A 6,730-nucleotide genomic window follows, 5' to 3' on the forward strand; every position below is an offset into this window, starting at 1 on the left:
CACCCGCGCCGAATACCGCGGACAGTAATTCAAAACCCGGGGCTCTTCCAGCCAGCACAGGGTTCCTTGGAAATATGTTAACCCTGAAATCGCATATGGTTGTTGTTTTAATATTAGAAAAGCATTGTAGAACAAATTGTCAGTACAACGAAATTGCAGATTGCGTTACAGTGCAAACGAACACTGACATTCAGAACTAAGGGACTTTTGGAAGAAAATAATGATAATTTTGGCACCGTGCTTGCTGTACTTCTAAGCTTGCTTTATTTCTCTTCTTTTGTTAGTTTCGTATGCTTGTAATTGTAGTTTATTTTCATAATACCTTCTACTTCTGAAATCGTCACAAGATTGTAGACTTGCTGATTGTTTTCTGTATGCTGTGCTGAAAACAGTGACTGCTCTCTGAATGTGACTACTGAATCAGATGTGAACCTCAGAAATGAAACAATTCATTTAATCTAATTGACAGAACAAAATGCCAAGTTCACAGTGTTCATCTCGGTAGACTGATGTAATTGCTGGCATTTGACTTGCATACCTCTTGAAATATTAAATTAGTTTATAAACGTGGCAGAAAAGAGCAGTCTATACTTGCCAAATAAAGTTTGGGTATTTTACAAGAGCTCAAACAATTAGCCATGTTAAGTGTACTTTTGGGGAGTTGTTTTTTTCGTTTTGTTACTAAAGCATGAATAAGTAGTCCTTCCCTCAGCTGCTTGTTCTGCTTTTAGACGAGGTTATGCAGCATAGAAGAATGAGGATATTTAGCTAGAGGAAGGTAACCATTTTTGCAAAACTGTGTTTATAGGAATATGGTGCAGTTTTGTTAGATGAATATTTTAATAACTTTAATTTTCCAGAGAACAATAAACCCAGAAAACTATAAAATTTTGTATTGTGAATCTTATTAGATGAAAACTCACAGGTTGACGCTGAATTTCACTTGGATCTAAACTGAGACAGCAATACTGTAGACATTTAGTAATGTTTAAAATTGGTGCCAGCAAAAACCTGACACCAGTGTAGCTTACAAAAAGAACAATTACTAGACAAGTTCCCCTTGAAGTACATTCTTACATTCCCGATGACTAACTGTAATTTTGGAGTATTCTTTTTTTTTTTTTTTTTTGCCGGGTTAGGAATAGTTAATTCCCATCAAACTCAATTGTCCTATGTTCATCTAAAGTGAGGTGGTTCTTAAGCTTCTGGTTTTTTTGGGAAGTTGAATTCTGGTAATTTCCTCTAGTGACATCTTTGGTTTTGTTATTTTAAAATACGAATTAAATTTTACCGTTGTTTTCTTAATCTGTTTTGTAGTGTTACTTTCCAAGTTGTTATTAATTCAACAAGGTTGAAAATTAATGATTTCAAGGAAGATTATTTCTTTTATTTTGACATGTATTTTATATTAAAATCAAAGACCAGTTAAAACAACATAAAATTCAATAAAACTTGGAAATATAAGGCAGTTGACAAAACATGCAAAGTTATTAAAAATACATTAAATGTCTTTGGTGCATACTTCAGGAAAATTAGGAACTGTAAAACCATTTCTTTTTATGCTTTTCTTCCTCTTTGTAATACAGACCCTAGATAATTTGTAAATAAAAAACTCTATAACTACTGTAGAACACCATAATAATCTTAAGCCCAGGTGATACAGGGGAATGTATTTAAATGATAATTCACTTGCCTTCAATTAGAGAGAAAATGTCTTCATTTCTTTTGGATAAAACCTCTGTTTTTAGTATATGATGATACTGAACCAAGTGATCCAGTCAGGTTTCTGGGAAAAGCTTTGTTGGCTATACCAGTGCAACAAACAAACAAAACATCAATGGAATTTTTTTTATTTTATTGTGCTTTTGCTTTTCTTTAGTTGTCTGTCTTTTATGACACAGGTGTGTACAGTAAAATTTGACTTCCACGGAAAGCTATATCTTTACATACATACATTTTCAGACATTTATTAGACCTGCTGCATTGACTGTCAGCTTCGCAAAGGCTTAACTTCTTGAAGTTATTTATTAAAAGAAGATGTTGTTTCTGAATATGTGCAAACTTCTGAAATAGCATTTATTCAAGCATTATTACATTTCTATTTGAAATCTATTAGTACATATATATCTGTTTGATAGTGAGAAACTTCCACAACATGCGGGGAGCATTGCTAGTTCTAAAGACATTCCTACCCCCATTGTAATGTGATGTGTAATTTTCTTAGAATAAAAAGTACATTAGTAATATGCTGATTTGTCTTGTTTATATTAATTTTGAGTGCACATACGCCTCAACAGACAGCCTTTACTTTGTCACTTTATTACATTATGTTTAATAAAAAGGTCTTCCCAAACACATTCACTCTACAGTGGTCTCTTACTACACAGTAGAGTCTTATGTTTTTTTAAATAGATTTACATGTTAGCACCACTTAGATTTTGTGCCTATCTGTAATTTAAAAAGCAAGAACTTATGCCTGTGAGTCGCCAAAGAAATCATGAAAATAGCTCCCAAAAATAGACTCCTTTATTTTTTCTATCTGAAAGGTGTAGGCTCTGGCATAAATATGCACAAACATTGAAAATCCTAAATGTTGTCTTGCCAGGAAGAATGGTAAGTCAAACTGAGTGAGGCAGAGAGATCATTAACCTTAGTGTGAGTAGATCAGGCATACCTCGTCTTTTATTTCTTTTCCTGAGGACCTTGTAGATGTTTCTGAATTTTTTGAGTATTGAAAATAAATAGGTTTAATGGCCTTTTATTTAAATCCACCATGAACTGTGTCTTAGTAGGCATAGCAAGACCTTTCCCTGTGTAGTATGAGTGGATTGTGATAACCAAGGGGAGCTGAGTGCTGAAGTTTCCCAACACATCCTCTGCCCTGAGCCCCAAGAGTGGTTCACCCCCGAACTCCAAGAACGAATCCCCATTTCAGCTGCATGGGCCAGCAAGTGAGCTGACACTTTCAGGAGGGGTGAGTGGGTGAGTGCAGGTTTTTTCCCAATGACTGTTAAAAAAAAAAAAAGCAAAAAACAAATTAACAAGAAAGTTTTTAGCATGGAGATGCATAAATATTTACTTGATTCATGGATGGTAATAATATTCTTAACAATTATGATGACTTGGCAGTCTTCATAATTTTCTGGACATCAGTCAGTTTCAGACCTATGACAGGGATGGCCCTAGCAGCACCATCCTCTACTTCCTGTCAAATCAATCTACCTCTCATGAGGTTACTGACCCCTGCTGGATTCTCACCTGTGAGTTGAAAACCTCAGTCCTTCTCAGCAGAAATTTGAAACTCTTGGTAGGTCTGTAATGCTTTCACTTCCGCAAATGTGTCTGCTGCAAAAGGAGGCAATGGCAGGTCTTTTTAGAATTGCTTTAGAAATGCAACGAATGCAACATCTTAATGATTATCCAATCTATTTCTTACCACCAAGTAAAATAAATGGAGCAATTGCATCATTTGGGCGTTCTCATGTTGTTCAGCCAGGCAGGATAAATTGTTGCTGGGAATTATTTGTCACAGTCAGCAAAGCAGGAAATCATTAAAACAAAAGTGAGTCTTCAGCTGAGAAGTGCTTTACTGCAGAAGGTGCAGTTGCAAACAAGTAGCAAGTACAGTGTTCTGCGTTTACCTATCATCAGGGTGCAGTTACAGAAATTTGGGACAAATCAGTAGGCCTCTCTGGAAGGTTTTTATGTAATTTACAGGTGATGGATAAAGATGAGAGTGACCTGGATTGCCTGGATTCCATTGAGGAAAAAACTAAAGCCAAATGGAAGATGAAATTTCCAGGACTAAGGCTACAGGCTCTTTGTCTAGAATTAGACTTCTCTTCTGTGCGATATTACCAAGAGAGATACTGCCTCCCATTTTATTCCTATTTTAAAAAATGTAGTTAAAAAATGAGAGCAAATACAGAAAATACTTCGAGACCTTAAATATCTTTAAATTTTTAATCTGTGGTAAATGAAGTTCAAGACATCTAATTACTCAGAAGACAGTTTGAGAGGTGTTTTACTAATAGTTCATAGAGACTGGCAGGAGGGCAGGCAGCTACTTGAAAGTGCTTAGCTTTGTCAGTGGTAAAATTACAAATGGATTTTGTAATAAAGCAGGTATGTCAGCGTAACTCTGATTTGTTTAATAAACTTGCTAATAAGTTTAAGCCACACTTAACTAGACAATGTCATATTTTACTTACCACTTAAATTTTGTGTTATTCTGTTTATTAATTTTATCCAGATTGCTCTCTTGGCAATACCGTTCATCTTGGTTGCACATCGAGTAAAATGGGGCTTGGGGAGACAGAGGTTTGGGGGGTTTATTTATTTTATTTTTTTTTATAGGCAGAGTGCCATTCACTTTGCTATGGCGGTCAACTAATGTGACTTACATCCCTGGAAATCCTTGTGTGTGTATCTACGTCTGAGCTACTGACAAAGGATTTGTATTTACAAACTGGGGAAGAAAATACTCTTTTTCTTCATAATGAGTTTGATAATAAATTAGAGCACTGCATTTCTTGAAAATATGCGTTCATAACTGAAATGAATTGTGCTCTTATAATGGATTCAGTTTCTTTTTGGAAGCTGGATAAGCTTTCAGGTGAGCCATGGCTGATTTGAAGGTATCCCATTTTTGTGTACTTTCACAATGGGAATACTTACCCCTAAGTCTAAGACTGCTTTTGTTCTGAATGACTAAAATACTGAATTTCTAAAAATTTAAGGGAACAAATTGGTTATGACAAGAAGACATGCAGGGATTAAATTGTAGGAAAAAGTGTTCCGGAAGTTTTTTCTCTTGCACCTTTCTCCTCACTAAGCAACCTAGAAAAATGGCAGAAAGTGGAAAAATCAGACTGAATGCTGTAAAAAAATATAAGAAGCTTCATGAGAAAGTAGTCTCAAACACAGGCTTAAGAGTAAAAATTATGGTTATGTTTTAAAAGCTGCAAGTATATTAATGGATAGCAAACTATAGCTGAGATTTCAGCAGAAATATGACTTTTGGTAAGGGTGTTCTATTTCCATATTCCCTGATTCTATTACTTATTTTTTGATGAAGTTTCACTATTTTAAGATGAAAGTTATTTTTTCATATGGAAAGGCTTAAAACTTGCACAGCTAAGAAAATATGAAAAAATAATGAAAATTAATGAATTTTTTGATATACATAAACAAAAATTACTAGTCAAAACAAAATTGAAATTGTCATTTTTAATAGTCTGAAGACTCCTAAATTGTTTCCACAGGCCACTGGCAAACTGTGTTTTTTTTCTGAGTCATCTAAAACTGCCTGAGACAGCATAGCTGGGAATACATTTAGTATGAAAAATCTTACATTTCTGAGATGTGTTGAAGCCTCATTTGACAGTGAGATTTTTTGTCTTTGCTGTCTTCCAGAGGCTATTCAGTAAACTACATTTCCATGCCTTTTAGGTTTGAACCTCTATCTTACCCAGTATCACTTTGATAAAGTGTCATCTGAGCAGCCACAATCAATATAAGCATGAAATCCTATTTTTACATGCTATTTACGTTTGACATACTTCTCTTCAATGTAGTCTTGTCTTTCTGTGTCAGACACTTAGGGTTTATTAAAAAAGAAATCTCCCAACGTTGCTATTTTAAGTTTCTGTAAGTACTGGGGGTGAGCTCACTGCCTTCAGTACCCTGTTCAGAGGCGAGTGCCTGCCCCATAGCTACCCCTTCCTGTGCCCCAGTGCTCACTCTTCCCAGCCCAGGCCAGTCTTTGCCCACCCATATTTACTTTTTCCAAAATCTGGCATTTCAATGTGACTTCATATCCAACACTGGCTTCATGCGCTATTACTAGTAGTTACCTTAGTACCTTGCAAGATGTCCGCCTCTGAAGTCTGCCCTGTATTCCACCTTTCCATGGAACTCGTCTGTTTTTTGTGTAACTCTGCCCTGATGATCTGTACAACCACTCTGCAGCTTCTTGCATTATCTGTCACATCCAGCAGTTTTCTTATGTCCAGTAGCTTTTCACATCCTGTTTATTCAGCTTAATCTCAGACCAAGGCCTGGTCGTCTGCCTTGCAGCCCTGACAGGATCCAACTGGCTGACAGGTCAGTTCTGACATCTCTCAACTGCCCACTGGAGCAGCTGCCTGGGCAGTGAATGGCTGGAGGAGCATCAGTCCCCACACTGTTGAAAAATTGAGCCAGACTGGTCCTACTGCTGCCACTCCTTTGCCACCTCCTTCCAGTGTCATCTTGGCATTCCAGTGGCCATTTGTGGGCTCAGCTGAGGCATCAGGACAGACAGCTGCACTGCACCATCATGCTTTGTGTCGGGTACGTCAGCCTGCAGAATCTTTCCTTGCTCATGTCCCTGTCTCCTAAAGGGTTTCATAACAGAAGCTGAGACAGGGGTGCAGTCTGTAAGTAAAAGAAAATTATTTCTTCTGTGGTTGCTTACTGCCCATTATCCATCAGCATGCCAGCATTTGCCAACTATAGTACTAATGCCAGTAGTGCTGGCAGTGTTTTACCTCTCATAATTGTCTCTCTCCCACAAGAGAAAACATGGTCGGTCTGCAGGGCAGAAGGGTCTGTTGATCCCAACAGTTTTGTATCATCCCTTAGGAGGCAGTCAGTATGTCAACACCTTGCTTTTAAGGTTTTGGGTTCGGGTATTTTTAGGCATTTGGGGGTTATTTAAAACAGTTGTCAGGGATGATTTTCAAGGAGA

General features: G+C 37.0%; 1 protein-coding gene and 1 long non-coding RNA gene across 2 annotated transcripts in view; one reads left to right on the forward strand and one right to left on the reverse strand.

The window, feature by feature from the left end:
- Positions 1-6,730, forward strand: part of SRFBP1 (serum response factor binding protein 1) — a 46,885-nt gene that overhangs the window by 10,542 nt on the left and 29,613 nt on the right. The window lies entirely within an intron of this gene.
- LOC108445199 overlaps positions 29-6,730 on the reverse strand; it is a 10,393-nt gene continuing 3,691 nt past the window's right edge. The window contains exons 1-3 of the long non-coding RNA XR_001859965.1: positions 5,856-6,730; positions 3,259-3,345; positions 29-3,007 (exon numbers count right to left, since the gene is read on the reverse strand). The exon at positions 5,856-6,730 is cut by the window's right edge and continues 3,691 nt beyond it. This is a non-coding gene — a long non-coding RNA (uncharacterized LOC108445199). The remainder of the gene's footprint in view (positions 3,008-3,258; positions 3,346-5,855) is intronic.

The sequence above is a fragment of the Corvus brachyrhynchos genome, unplaced genomic scaffold (genome assembly GCF_000691975.1).
Source record: "Corvus brachyrhynchos isolate BGI_N302 unplaced genomic scaffold, ASM69197v1 scaffold90, whole genome shotgun sequence".
Classification (NCBI taxonomy): Eukaryota; Metazoa; Chordata; class Aves; order Passeriformes; family Corvidae; genus Corvus; species Corvus brachyrhynchos.